Source organism: Hippocampus bargibanti, linkage group LG03 (genome assembly GCF_051943395.1).
Source record: "Hippocampus bargibanti isolate YZ-2025 linkage group LG03, ASM5194339v1, whole genome shotgun sequence".
NCBI classification, from domain to species: Eukaryota; Metazoa; Chordata; class Actinopteri; order Syngnathiformes; family Syngnathidae; genus Hippocampus; species Hippocampus bargibanti.
The window spans coordinates 29,280,176-29,293,619 of NC_142736.1; the positions used below are offsets into that span (position 1 = coordinate 29,280,176).

The following is a 13,444-nucleotide window of genomic DNA, read 5'->3' on the forward strand; positions in this document are numbered from 1 at the left end:
AATATGTAACTAACTGAAAACAGGTTGTTTATCCTTTTTTATTGCCTTTCTTATTTTAACTGTAAGGGTTCAAACCCATGCCGGGACAGTCAGACTTGACAGAGCTGGACCACATTGTTTACTCAGATGGCTATCAAGCAGAGTTTACTTTGAAGGCAAATTTGGACTATTTCACTGTTTAGTTTTTATTCAGATTTCAGTCATGTCTTTCATTATGGTTTAGTCATAGCTGACAATCATTGTACTGGAATTGTTCGACTTAGTATTTTATCTGAAATTGTAATGTTGTTGTTGTTTTTTTTTTTTTTAAGATTTTTTTTTTTTTTTTTACTCTTCAGTGCCATTTGAAGTTGCAACAGGCAGAGAAAGGTAACTAGCGAAAATACAATCCAATGAGTTGTTGCCCTTATCTAACATTTTCAACGACTGGGAAGTTATGCTGGGTCCGAGAGGACAGTAATTTCATCTGTGCTGTATGTCATGCATATTAGCATATTTGACAATAAAGCTGACTTTGACTTTGACTTTGACTTTTATGCAAACCTCCAAACTTGCCGGAAAGATCAAAGCAGTCTTAGACCGATATTTGATATATTTTTTTATGAATTTAATGGTGACATTTTTATTTTTTTACTCTTCATGATTTTCACATTTCCAAACCATCTAGCTTCAAAGCAAAATTGATTTGGAAACTCCGTCCGGCATTATCGACTCAAAATTTGTTGCTATAGTCAACACAAGTATCAATAAAAGATTGCGTGTTTATAAGCCTCCCAGGCGAGTCTTTCCGTGTGCCCATAACTGTTTTAGCAATGTACTAATGGAGTCATCAGCATTGTAGGTACCAGCAATGTTAATTGCCTTACATGAATAGTGATTACCATGACGACGGTAATAATGATCGCGCCTGTCTGTCGTCAGCAAGTGCGCTGCTTCGCATCAGCCGGCATCGATGTGTTATGTTTATTTCAGCCAGAGATCACAGGCTTTAGCTTGTTGGCTTGGTGTTTACTTTTTTATTTATTATTTTTTTCTGAGGCTTGTTAATCGCCTTCAAAGGCGTGAATGAGGTCAAGATGCGCAGCATTAATTCAACAGCTCCCGACACAAACTGGAACACACAGAGACCGATGGGGGGGCCTGAGCAGTTAAAAATTCATTTAGGCTTGTCCTGAATTTGGGTGCTGGTGATTACTGATTTTTCTTGTTTGTATCTTTTACTTTTAATCTGCCGCAGAGCGCTTAATAATTCATGGCAGCATTTGAAATATTAAATGTGTGTATTAATTTCATTTATCTTCAGCAAAAAAACAAACATAAAAACAAGTAAGCGCAAAAACAAAAGTGCAAACATGACACATATTGTGTTGTGCTTGAGTCTCTCAATGGAAAAGAAAGTTAATTAATATGGAGTATTTTATCTGTGTAGTTCTTAGATTTATATGCTGTATTTGAAATGAATTAACTTTGTAATTTGTACAATGATGTCAGCGAGAGACCTTGAATGTGTAGTTTAGTTGTTGATTATATTTGTGTACTGGCTGGGACATGTCTCATGTTGTGTTGTGAGCTCATTTTTCGAAATACTTTCTGTGAAATCAAAATGCATATTTTAGAACAAGACATCTACTGTTGAGCTTCGACTGGCAACCAGTCCAGGTGGGGCCAGCCTCTGCCCGGAATTATTTGTGAAAGGCTTCAGCTTTCATGTGACACCAATAAAAACAAGCAACATTGAAAAGATTTCCTAACCTTCAAACATCATCTGTCAGGATTGTCATAAAGTACCCCGTGTCTATATTTAAGACACATCAGACCATTCTCCGCACTCTCGAATTGTTGTTGTTAACCCACCATCATGGATGTGATGTTTGCGTGTGGTAAAGACACCTCCACCTCCTAGGCCCCATCCACCTGTTGTGATCTTGTGTGATCTTGCACTCATGTATGTGATTGGATTTTGGATGAACAAAAACCTGAAATTACACACTTATTGTGTTGCAGTTCAAAACCCGCTTTTACAGCGATGATGTTCCGCCCGTGCCCTTTAGATACTGTCGCACCGCTGCTACCTCCACCCCTCGTCCCCGCCATGTTGTTGACGCAATAGGATAACAGGATTAGGTCCCCCCCCACCTTATCACCCTTCCCCCCATAAACCATCAATTGGTAAATTTGGTGCGCTTTTTTTCAAAGAAGCTCGCACAAGGGTCAGTGGTCAACGCCGAACTGTGAATCATTTTGGCAAAGAGAAAAGGCAAGACCTCTGAAAAAGGGGTGAAGAGCCGGTTGGCCTCTCTCAGCGTCTGTGACACTGTACCATCTGCGACCCCTCCGCCCCTCACTCCACCACAACCTCCAGGCTATGCTTATGCTCATCACAGATGCTGATAACACTGGGTGTGACTAACATGCCATACAAATCTCCACATCCCAGGCAAAGGAAGAAACAGCAAGTGTGCGGGATTGGGGGTAAAGGCGGGGCGACACAATAACACACAAGTCCATATCCGCTATTACAACCAGTCCCAAGGAGGTGGGTCACTCCTCAGCTCTCAGGGGCGTGTCAATTTTGGGTGTACTCTGATGTGTGGGTGGAACAAGATGAAGTAAATGACAGGGTGTCAAGTGGGATGTCATTAAATTTGAATGTGACAGAGTCCACACCTCAATGCAGGTTCACAACTGCTACCGATTTCCCCATGGTGTCAACTCAAAAAGCTAATTTAAAGCAGATTCTTTACTTACAGTGTAGGAAGGTGGAAGTAGTCGCCAAAACATGTCAGGTATTTGAACACCTACACTGTCTGTAAGTAAAGAATCTGCTTTAAATTAGATATCAAGTAGACAGGATGAACTTAGTACAACGACTCAAAAAGCTCTTTGGCACTCCCTACGCCCTCCTTTTTTATATATTGTCTTACTAATTATGTGGACAGAGGTTGCTGCATGAACATAAGAGGAAACACGATTTACATGCGCAGATTTTCTTTGATGTTGAGGCTGTTTTCGCAATGTTTTTTTTTGTGTGTGAACAGTAAAGGTCAGTTAGAACGATCAGACTCTTGATGATAAAGCTTTGTTGACGATGTTGTTCGAGACTTTCCGATATCAATTAGTTGGCTCCAATTTTTCGTCTCATTAAAACAAAACAATAGCAGTTATCCAGGACGCGCAAACGATCAGAGAACTAGACGTTAACGGAAAGAGTTTGAAGGGCATTGCTTTGATATACTTAGACTACAAATCATCAAAAGTCTGTAAACATTTGCTGAGATGATTTGTTTGACCTAAGAATAGTCATGACAATGAAACTCTATGTCCAAGAAGGCTTACTAGACACACTAGAAAAACACCCTGCTAAGACTGAAGGTGAAAATAAATCCATAATTTGGAGACCACATCCTCTAGTTTCACCTCAGGGACTAAAATGTGTCCCCAAACCAGCTGAGTGGCATGAGCCCTTATACACATAACCCCACTTTACAATGTATTTACAAGCCTGGATATTATCCTCCCCCTTTCCATGTCACTGTTCTATAAAAGCCACACGAGATCCTGCCACCAACATTCTGCCTTTAGGGCTATCATTGAAGCCATGACAGAGGCTTTAGCCTCTGCAAAAGGAGAACGCCAGGAATTGGGTAAGATCTAGCATTCATGTTGAATGTTAGTATTTGGGTTATACTCCATTGTCTTTCTTTATTTATTTATGAAAACCATTTAAGGCAGGAAGCCAGCTGGCCATGATTTTCATAGATAAACATATACATTCTGACATTACCTCCTGTAAATAATCACGAAACATTGAGAACCTGTCCCATTCAGAAAATTCAACATTTCTCACGCCCGTCTTGTGACCGATACCGCTCAATCCTTGTGATATGGTTGCTCACTCAAGACTTTGAGGATATAAAACAAATGTGACAAAGGCAAAATCCCATTTTCACCCCGAAAAGCATGGGTAAAGCTCTCCTCCAGGTCTGCTGTGAGATGCAGTATTAAAACCTCCCTTGCAAGTGAAGAGGAAGAATCAAACGGCGACAGAGATGGAGGAGTGTGTAGGTGGTGTTTAAGTGCTGAGTGTGGAGTGTCCTGGAGGATCTAATAAGCAGGTTGAAGCCCGATAAGGATAAGCTGTCCCTCTGGTTCTGTGGAGCCTTGTGTCTATTTTTTTCCGTTAGTTATTTATTTCTCCCCGCCTTTAAGATGTAGCTCCTGGAAAACAAGAGTCGCCCCAAAAAAAGGGAGGACAGATGATGTGGGAAAAGGTGCGACTTACGTGAAGGGGTTAGTGCTGCAATTCAGGTTAGTACCACATGGTGGAGATAGATTTTTGTATGGCATTATGTTTTTGGGGAAAGGCTTAAGACTTTGGATTTATTTTATCAGTGACAATTTATGGGTTGGTAGATTCAATTTTGGGCTTCAGGTTGGGTTTATGGACAACAGCTGGTAAGGGTTCAGGTTAGGAGTTCGGATTCCTTTTAGCGGTTTGGATTTTGAGGTTGGGGTTGAGGGTTTGTTGATCGCTGAATCAGGTTTTCTTTGGGTTTTCTTTGGGTTTTGGGTTCAGTTTTGGTTCAACGCTTTGGGATTCGGGATTAGGGTTCAGGTTGGGGTTGTGGTACTTGTTCGGAGTAGGTTTTGGGTGAGCAAGTGGAAAGGAAGGAGGGAAGTTCATCAAACGGACTAGGACAAGGAATATAACATAAAAAAAAACTGTAAGAAACCAGTTGGTGTGTCAGATATACAAAATCCAACCTCTGATGAGCCATATTTAGCTTGCATTATTCATGATGAGTGTAATTGGCACGGGTAGATGCCATTTACGCTTGTGTCTTGGTAATAAATAAATGCTAGTTGAAGGAAGAGGAAAACATAGCCCGGAGGCCGCTTTCCACACTGTGGAGGTGGCGAGTTATTGTGGCATGGTGTGCAGACACTTTGGAGAACAAGCGTGTACGGCGCCTGGCGCCTGCCATGTGATCAGGAGCTAGTATGAGTGCAAGGGGTGGTCGGAGAAGGTCACCTGTCATTTCCTGAGACTGTCTGGTTTTGTGTCTTTTTTTGTGGCTGTTGCTTGGAAGAGTTTGGGAACATCTGCCAAATATATCTCACATCAATTTTTTACCAGATTCAAATCTCAGTTGCATGTCCATGGTGTTTCTTTACAAAGTGATAATGCAGGGTACCTCCATATTAGAAAGTTATGTGAGCCACATTTGAATGTATTTTTATTTTTATTTTTATTTTTATTTTTATTTTTATTTTTATTGTTATTTTTATTTTTATTTTTATTTTTATTTTTATTTTTATTTTTACTTTTAATCACTGTGCATTATCATCAGAATGGCACTCTGACTGGATTCTGCCCATGCGGTAGGATGACAGAGACACGATAAAGGAGATCTCAGTGTGTGGTCTTTGCAGGTCAAAGACAGCCAAGTTGTGAAGCTCCTTCCTGCCCCTCAACCATCTGCCGTTCCCCGGGAGCTGCCAGCATCTACCCCCGTTGGGCCCATGAGTTGCCGCGGCCCCCCAGAACCACCCTCTGAGGATCCGGCACCCATGAAGCAGCTTGTCGAGCTGTGGTTGGGGGACAAATCTGGATGATGTAAGTTTCTCATTTGCATTTCATGTGCTTGTGGGCAGGTGGAAAACCTTGCAAACACACTGCTGTATTGTTTTGTTTTAGCAAACAAGAGCATCAACATCCTCTCTATATTCACTTATTAAAATATCCAGCCCTTACATAAGTATTAGTTTGCCATCAATAAGACTAAGTTCATTTAATATTTTTGAAACGATAAAGTGTAAGTAATCTGATTTGATTTTGTTCTAGAAAGCCAAAATAAATTAGATCCAGATGTGTCCTAAACGTGCACACATTCAGACCTTCACATTGCATGTGTCAAATCTCACTCTCATAAAGTTTAATGCTGAAGGAGATTCTCAGTCTCTATTGTAGAACCGTGAAAACATGATAATTTAATGTGGGGTTGATTCTGCAGGTGACAAATGTTTAAGCCCCTGAACTCTCTGTGTGTGCTTGTTGAGATATGTTATGAGTGTGTATACACCATCCCGAGGCAAGAATAGACAAGTATTTCTTGGAGTAAGTGTAGGCCACAGGCAGCCCTCCTGCTGACTGCCCTCAAAGCCTTGGAGACTTAGTCGAATGCCAGGCCTCCATGCAGCATCTTAAGATAGACACGCTTAGGCAGCAACAGCGCAGGGTATCATATCTCCAAGATCCTTACCAAAGACAAGAGCCCCACCACCAACAAATCTCCCTCAAGGAGATTTACACCCACCACTCAGCCAACAGAAAGGGACCTGACAGTGGACATACGCTCGCACGCCATCCGATTAGTCAACATCCATCACATCTCAACATTGACAGGGGGGGAACTCCTTCTGAAAATAAATGTATATTTAGGAGCCTTGCTGTGCACGTAAGGGAGGAGAGAGGTTGTGCGTGGGATCTTGTTACCACTCCAGAGGCTAAAATTAATGGCTTCGGGGCTGTCGCAGGAGTGACACCCATGCATTGAGCGCCACCGTTTGCCTCCAAGTCGACGTTGTTCCTTACAGCCGCGTTTGAACAGATGTCAATCAAAGAACGAAACATGCCAGGAGACATTGCAAAGCATCCGGTGCGGATTTGGGGTGACTCCAATGTTGATGAGGTCATTAAAATGGATTTTCACTGCATGGATCCATTTATCACTTTCCCATCAGCCATTTTGTTTTGTTTTTGACCCAACTATACAAAATCTCAATGTTTAAAGCTATCTATTTCAAACACGGTCTGAGCACTTACTGTCCCTTACACTAAGCAACTAGCCATGACGAGATATGCGACTTCCATTGCACAAAATGATCCTGACCTTTCCCTGCATGCATTTGAGAAGATCACAATCTTGCTTATTCCTGCCTTGACCACACGCGGCTTCTATTGCGTCGCTGTTTGCTGTCAAGTGGCAATCGGCTAATGGCCAAAACAACCTTGTCCTGCGCTAACATGGTGCTGCTATAATATTGCATTTTAACTCAACATTTGTTTTTTCTTTTGGTATTATTATTATTATTATTATTATTATTATTATTATTATTATTATTATTATTAGTAGTAGTAGTAGTAGTAATAGTAGTAGTACTCTTGACTCTCTGTAAGGAGCCGTCTAAATCTGGCCACCATAATTTTCATTATTATCATTATAAAGTTGGAGTAGCCGTACTACCTGTAGTTGTACAAGTAGGAAGATCTGAATCTTTTTTTTTTTTTTTTTTCTCTTGAAGGGTATTAATTGGATAGACGTCATAGCAGCATAAAAACGAAAAAAATGCCTAAAATATAGTCAGATCACAATCTGCCAACCCTCCTCTGAATGTGAAGTAACTTTTTAAACAATACTGGATTAAACTTCCCTCAACGGGCCCAAGCTAAAAACCCAATGAACTTATGCCCGCGAAGGAAGTCATAAGAGACTGAAAGTTCCAATCAGGGGTAAAACGACTGGAAAAAGAGTTTGAGCGAACAAGTCACAACAAACATAACATGACATTTGACTGGTAATTGGACACAGTACACAACTTTTATGTCCCTGTGACCAGTGAAAGCTCAATTATGGCTTTCACCCATTCATTTTGATAGGAGCCAGTTGTTGTCAACCAAAAATAACTGAAGAATTTGCTGAGTGGGTAGAACTAGCTGAAAGTACCATTTCTTTTACTGGCTACAAGGTATTATTTTATAGCTAACAGCAGCCATTCAAAAAAAAAAAAAAAAACAATGACACTTTCACACCTTAACCTTTGAATGATCATGACACATAGCTCTAAATAATCGCTACACATTAATTGCAAAACAATGCATTGTGTTGCATTTGCTTTGATTGGTCATGTTAGGTACAGTGACACCTCAGTTAGTCTGCCAAACATTTATTTCTCATAAAAAAAAAAAAATAAAAGGAGAATAATCCATTCCTAGGTCCCCATAAAACATAATTTTCTACTAAATAAGCCTTAAAACTAGACAAAATATACCTTATTTTACATATGATGAATGTGCTATCATATTGTAATTAAAGAAATAAACTAGACTATATAATAAAGTCATTTTATTTACCTTTGTGAGGGTAGTTGTCAATGGATGACTAACTTCCAGGTTGCCTCTTGATGATATTTGAGTGAAGTTGTGCTTTATCAGAGAGATAATACCCTCACTTACAACTTCCCTTGCTAGCTGCTTTTCATTAATCCAAATCAACAGAAGTTTTTCAACCTCTTCTATTGCCTGAGACCGTTGCTTAGACAACACAGAAACACCCTTAGCCACACGTAGCAATGGTCGACTTAACATACTGGTAGTGGGACACTAAGTCACACAAACACACACCTCGTTCGTGTTTCTCGATGATCGCCTTCTTCTACTCGACCGTAATTTTGTTTTGTGTCTTCTTCGGCTTAACACTAGCCTGTGGTGGGGTCTTTTTCAGTCCCATAATAGCAAAAGTATCCTTCATAACAGACCACGAATGCACTCAAGAGGTGATGAAAACTAGTCCGCTAGCCACCATGGCGCTGTTCAACCATGCGGTTTGGTGTTCTTCCGCCGAAAACTAGTCCGCCAGCCACCGTGGCGCTCCGTGCGGTTTGGTTCATTGGCCAAAAACTAGTTCACATGCCAAGATTATATTCTCGCGAATTTAATGTTCGTAATACGAAAAGTTCGTAACCTGAAGCGTTTGTAAGCTGAGGTATCACTGAATATGGAACTGTTTCAAGTGAGTGGAGTTGTGTTATGCAACACTGCCACTTTTGCAAGTTGTAAGGTACAGGAGCATTGCCTGAGTATACATGTTTTGTCATTTCTAGCTTTTTACACTCTCACGTGACAAACCGTTGCAATTTTAATTGAGAAGGGGCTAAGGGGTGCAAAACAGAGGACATGGCAGTTAAATGGGAATGTGAGGTAAAATACCGTTACAATCAGGGCTATAACTGAGGGGGAAAAGGGTGAAATTAGTTATTTTTGCTCCACAGGGAATCCTTCTTATTGATCAGCCTCAGGGTGAGTCAAGATAACACTTTGGATTCAATAGCTCACTCCACACACAACCACTCTATCTCAAACAACACACACACACACACACACACACACACACACACACACACACACACACACACACACACACACACACACACACACACACACACACACACACACACACTTTCACCATTTGCAAATACGTCACACACAAGCATGAACACTGTATACCCAGGAAAACTGCAAGAGACTCACGCCATCAGATAGTGTTAGATGAGCAACTAATCGAAGTGGACAAGCGACAGAGCAATTAAAGCTCATCAGAGGCTGGCTTCCATCTCAGGGGTGCCAGTGTGTGCTCCAATCACTCACAAAGTGACAAAAGAAGAGAAAAAAAATCTACCAGCGAGAGGGACATATTCGGGTGGAGTGGATTGCTGTGTGCCTCAGAGTTAAAACGTTCTGGGATTGAATCTCCGGCCTTCCCGTTTTTTTATTTCTTTTTTTTTTCTCTTGGTGCCTCATCGACAAAAACTAAATCCATATGCCACTCACTGTAAGTCTAAATTAAAGCAAAAATGTACCCCATTGAATTTATAATGGACCTCTGTCCATTACTACACAAGAAAAATAATTGCAGTTGACAGTCAGTGGAGTGATATGAACATTTCTGTCATTTAAATCGACGGATGTCAAGTATGTACTGTAACGCTTAATATTTGCATGATTTATACATACCGTTGACACTAGTGAGTTATTTATGTACAATTAGTTTCATACAGTATGTTCCAGGCGTGTAACAGCCAAACCTGATATCGGAAATACTTGAAATGTAGAGTAGACATAAGATTTACCACCTACTCCATGATGGACACAAACCCAAAGTCTCTTGGAAGTGACTCCAGCTCTCTTGATACTAAATGGTTCATGTGCTTGTATAGTATGGCCTCAGTTCAATGTTTCTCCACACCGTGCTCCTCTCAAAGCTAATAAATTTGGATCTTCTGATCACCACAAATGATTTTTAGCTGTCACAACTGACCACAAAAGTGAGTAGCCGGCTACATCTATATCCCCTTGAGGTGGAGTTTGTATATTTCCTCTCAAGTATTGGGAATCAATAAGCTGCAAATTATTCATAGCGAAAAAAGGCACCGTCGTGTTGAATTACTGTCACCAGAAGCTAGCGGAATTTACGTGCACACAAATCATGCACAGTCAGCACAGGTGACTCACTCCAAAAATGTAATCGAGCCGTTCATCATTTCCTCTCAAAGGTCCAAACAATAACAAGAAAGTGTGGAGCTAAATCTATTACAATAGCCTTTTGTTTTCCATCAAGTCTCCTGTGGCCGCTGTGTGAGTTATCTTCCTCCGTTGACCCACTTAGGCCACTGTTGCTTTTCTTATTGATTGTTTTTGCTCAGGTTGTCACAACGCGGGGCCACAATGAGCGAGCAAGAGGATGGTCAAATCAAGGCTTTGTGGACAGTAACTAAAAGCTGTTTATAGGAATGCACTAAACGAAGGCCAGGGAATGTATTTTTCTCATCTTTGTTTTGGGAAGTTACCAAGGAAGCAATTCAGTCTCGCGAACACTAGTCATGTGTCACCTTTGTGTTCTGTGTGGTTGAACGCATTGCAATTGGAAAATGCTGTACATTCAGAGTAAAATTTAAATAATATGAAGTTGTCTAAACATGGACCTGCAAACTCCTTTTTTGCCCCAACCTCACTCCAAGAAACATGCCTCCCATTCTTTGCATACGTACTCACTCACCTTAAAACGCTCGCAATCACCTTCAAAGGACAACCAACATCACTTTTTGTTGCCTAACTGACATCAGAAAAACGTTTCATAGCATCTAAAATACCCAAAATCTGCAAAAAAAATGAACCCGGAATTGGCCAGTTTCAGACGGTCCCGCCCCCTTGTTCGTGGTGTCACCCCAAGACGTCTTGCCTTGCTTGAGAATCAAAACAATAGCTTCAGATTCAGAGAATATGCTTTCTTGTTATGAATATGATTCAAATAGTTCTGGAGAGGAAAGCATACATGTTTGCAATCGATTAAATAATTTATTCTGTGCCATTTTGAGGAAATAGGGCGGGGGGGGGGGGGGGGGGGTAGCACCAAAAAAGAGGCAGAAAATGGCGACAAAGCTCCGTGTAAGGGATTAGTCAGCCTGTGGAAACGGGCTGATTAATTCATCTTCCTCTTCTGCCTCTTTTTGGTGCAACACAAAGTTTTCAGACCAAACAAGTACAGCAAAATGCATTGACACGATGGAAGGACTGCGACAATGTGTCCTTTTTTTTGGTCAGGGGTGTTCCTTCAGTCACGTAGGGTAAGGACTCGTCACCAACTCAAAAACAAGACTTCCGGAATATTCAACGCGAGTCTTAAAACGTAAAATATACCTATATGCGGTGGAAGCTTTGTGTAATACGCTCAGTAGAAGTCACTTGAAGCCATTTTACAAATTATAGACACAACTTGTCCGGACACGTCGGTTGTCCTTTAAGTCTACCTGTGACAGTCCTCTACTGACGAATCTTTTGCATGCTCATCGCTTGTCCTTCCAAGAATAAAAATATTGTAGGATTACATAATTCCATTCATTACAACTTGAGGAATGGAGAGACTGTGGTCTAGACAATATTCATTCCAACAACGGTTATGTTGTCCTTATACAGAATGCTAGCCGAGGGTGGGAAAAAGGAACAAACATGAGGTATTTGTAGGAAATAAAAATGATCGAAACCTGCATCTTAAATCATTCGCTGCCATTCATGAATTTATTCGGGAATTGAAAATATGACAGAGCGCCATTCCCAAATTTGTTCGGGTTTTGTTTTTTTTTTTTGTTTTTTTGGGTGCCGATAAAGCGCTGGCAAAGTTTTTTTTTTCTTTTCCACAAGGGCACCATTTATTCCACGTTAGTGCTTTGTTCCAGCTTCAGCTGTTTTAAAGCGCTATATAAACCAATATTCATATATTGCATTGTATTTGGAGTTGGATTGACCTTTATTAGTCTCGCAGTGGAGAAATTTACATTTCACAGCAGCAAAGTGATAAAAGGAATTAAAGTAGTATTTATTTAGTAGTAGTTGTATTTTATTTATGATAGTATCTATGTTTGTCTGTATCTGTAAAGTGTTCTTGAGAGCTTTGAAAGGCGCTTAAAATAAAATGTATTATTATTATTATTATTATTAGTAGTAGTAGTAGTAGTAGTAGTAGTAGTATTTTGGACATTCAGTCTCATTTGAAGCTCATATAACTCCAAAACCGTATAATTTGGGAATTAACTATTTTCTGACGAAAGAGTCGAGTCTAAGGTTTGTAACGCTATACTGGATGTTTATGTAGTCCTACAACTCAATATTCTGTGGGTCCTGGAATTTGAGTGACAATGACAAAAACCCTGGCACTGGAGTGAACATATTTTTGCACATCGTCCGGCAGTGAATGAGTTAAAATCCAGCTTGTCTGACAATAAAAGCTCAAAACACATGATAATTACTTCTACATGTCTTTATAAACGTGTGAACATGGCCTAAGACAGAAGGACGTGTCGGCAGGCAAGAGTGAGGTTAAGCGAGATGGGAACACAGGCCAGAGGGCAGCGCGAACTCCTTCCAATCTGATTTATGACCGGAAAGCGAGAGGATGCAGGATGCTTCGCCCGCCACGATCACAGCTCCTGTCCTCCTGTTGGAACGCTTCCATTCGGCAGGTTCAAACTGACAGATTCATACTGCCCCCACTCCTGCCCTCCTCCTCCTCTTTTAACCCACACCCCCCATCGGGGTTGCTCACAACTACATTTATCATGTTCTCACGTAATAAATCACGGCGACCAAAGTGGGCCTGATAAGTGCTTGCGTGGCTGTCGAATGACCGCTCCCCTAATCTCACAGCCGGACAGCTCACACAGGCCCCCCGGACCACCATGAGTGTCCGCAGGAACCCTGAACAGGGCACCACCAGGATACATGTACTTCTCTGCTAATTCAGTTGTTAACATAAGCCAGTCTCATGCATACTGACAGCCACCTTCGATGGTGAGTTATGAACAGAGAGCCATGAAGCTTTACTTTGTATTCTGTATGTTTGATACAATACAATACAATACAATACAATACAATACAATACAATACAATACGGATTTATATCAGAATCATAAAACCTTAAATCGTCCCACAATGGGGAAATTTGCATTTAGTATAGCATTTTAACAACAGCTGAAGCTGGGACAAAGCACTTCACATGGACAGCTATCATATACAGGAAATAAGCTATCATATACACGAAACAAAGATAGTAGAAATCACCGGGAGTAAAACCAAGATCACGGCAGAATCATGCTGAGTCGAATGCCAGAG

At 40.8% G+C, this 13,444-nt stretch overlaps 1 long non-coding RNA gene across 6 annotated transcripts in view; it reads left to right on the plus strand.

Moving 5' to 3' along the window:
- The window catches only part of LOC148900916 (uncharacterized), a 195,943-nt gene that overhangs the window by 77,438 nt on the left and 105,061 nt on the right, over positions 1 to 13,444 (plus strand). For all 6 annotated transcript variants that reach the window (XR_016114541.1, XR_016114535.1, XR_016114537.1 and 3 more), the window contains one exon: positions 5,434 to 5,617. This is a non-coding gene — a long non-coding RNA (uncharacterized LOC148900916). The remainder of the gene's footprint in view (positions 1 to 5,433; positions 5,618 to 13,444) is intronic.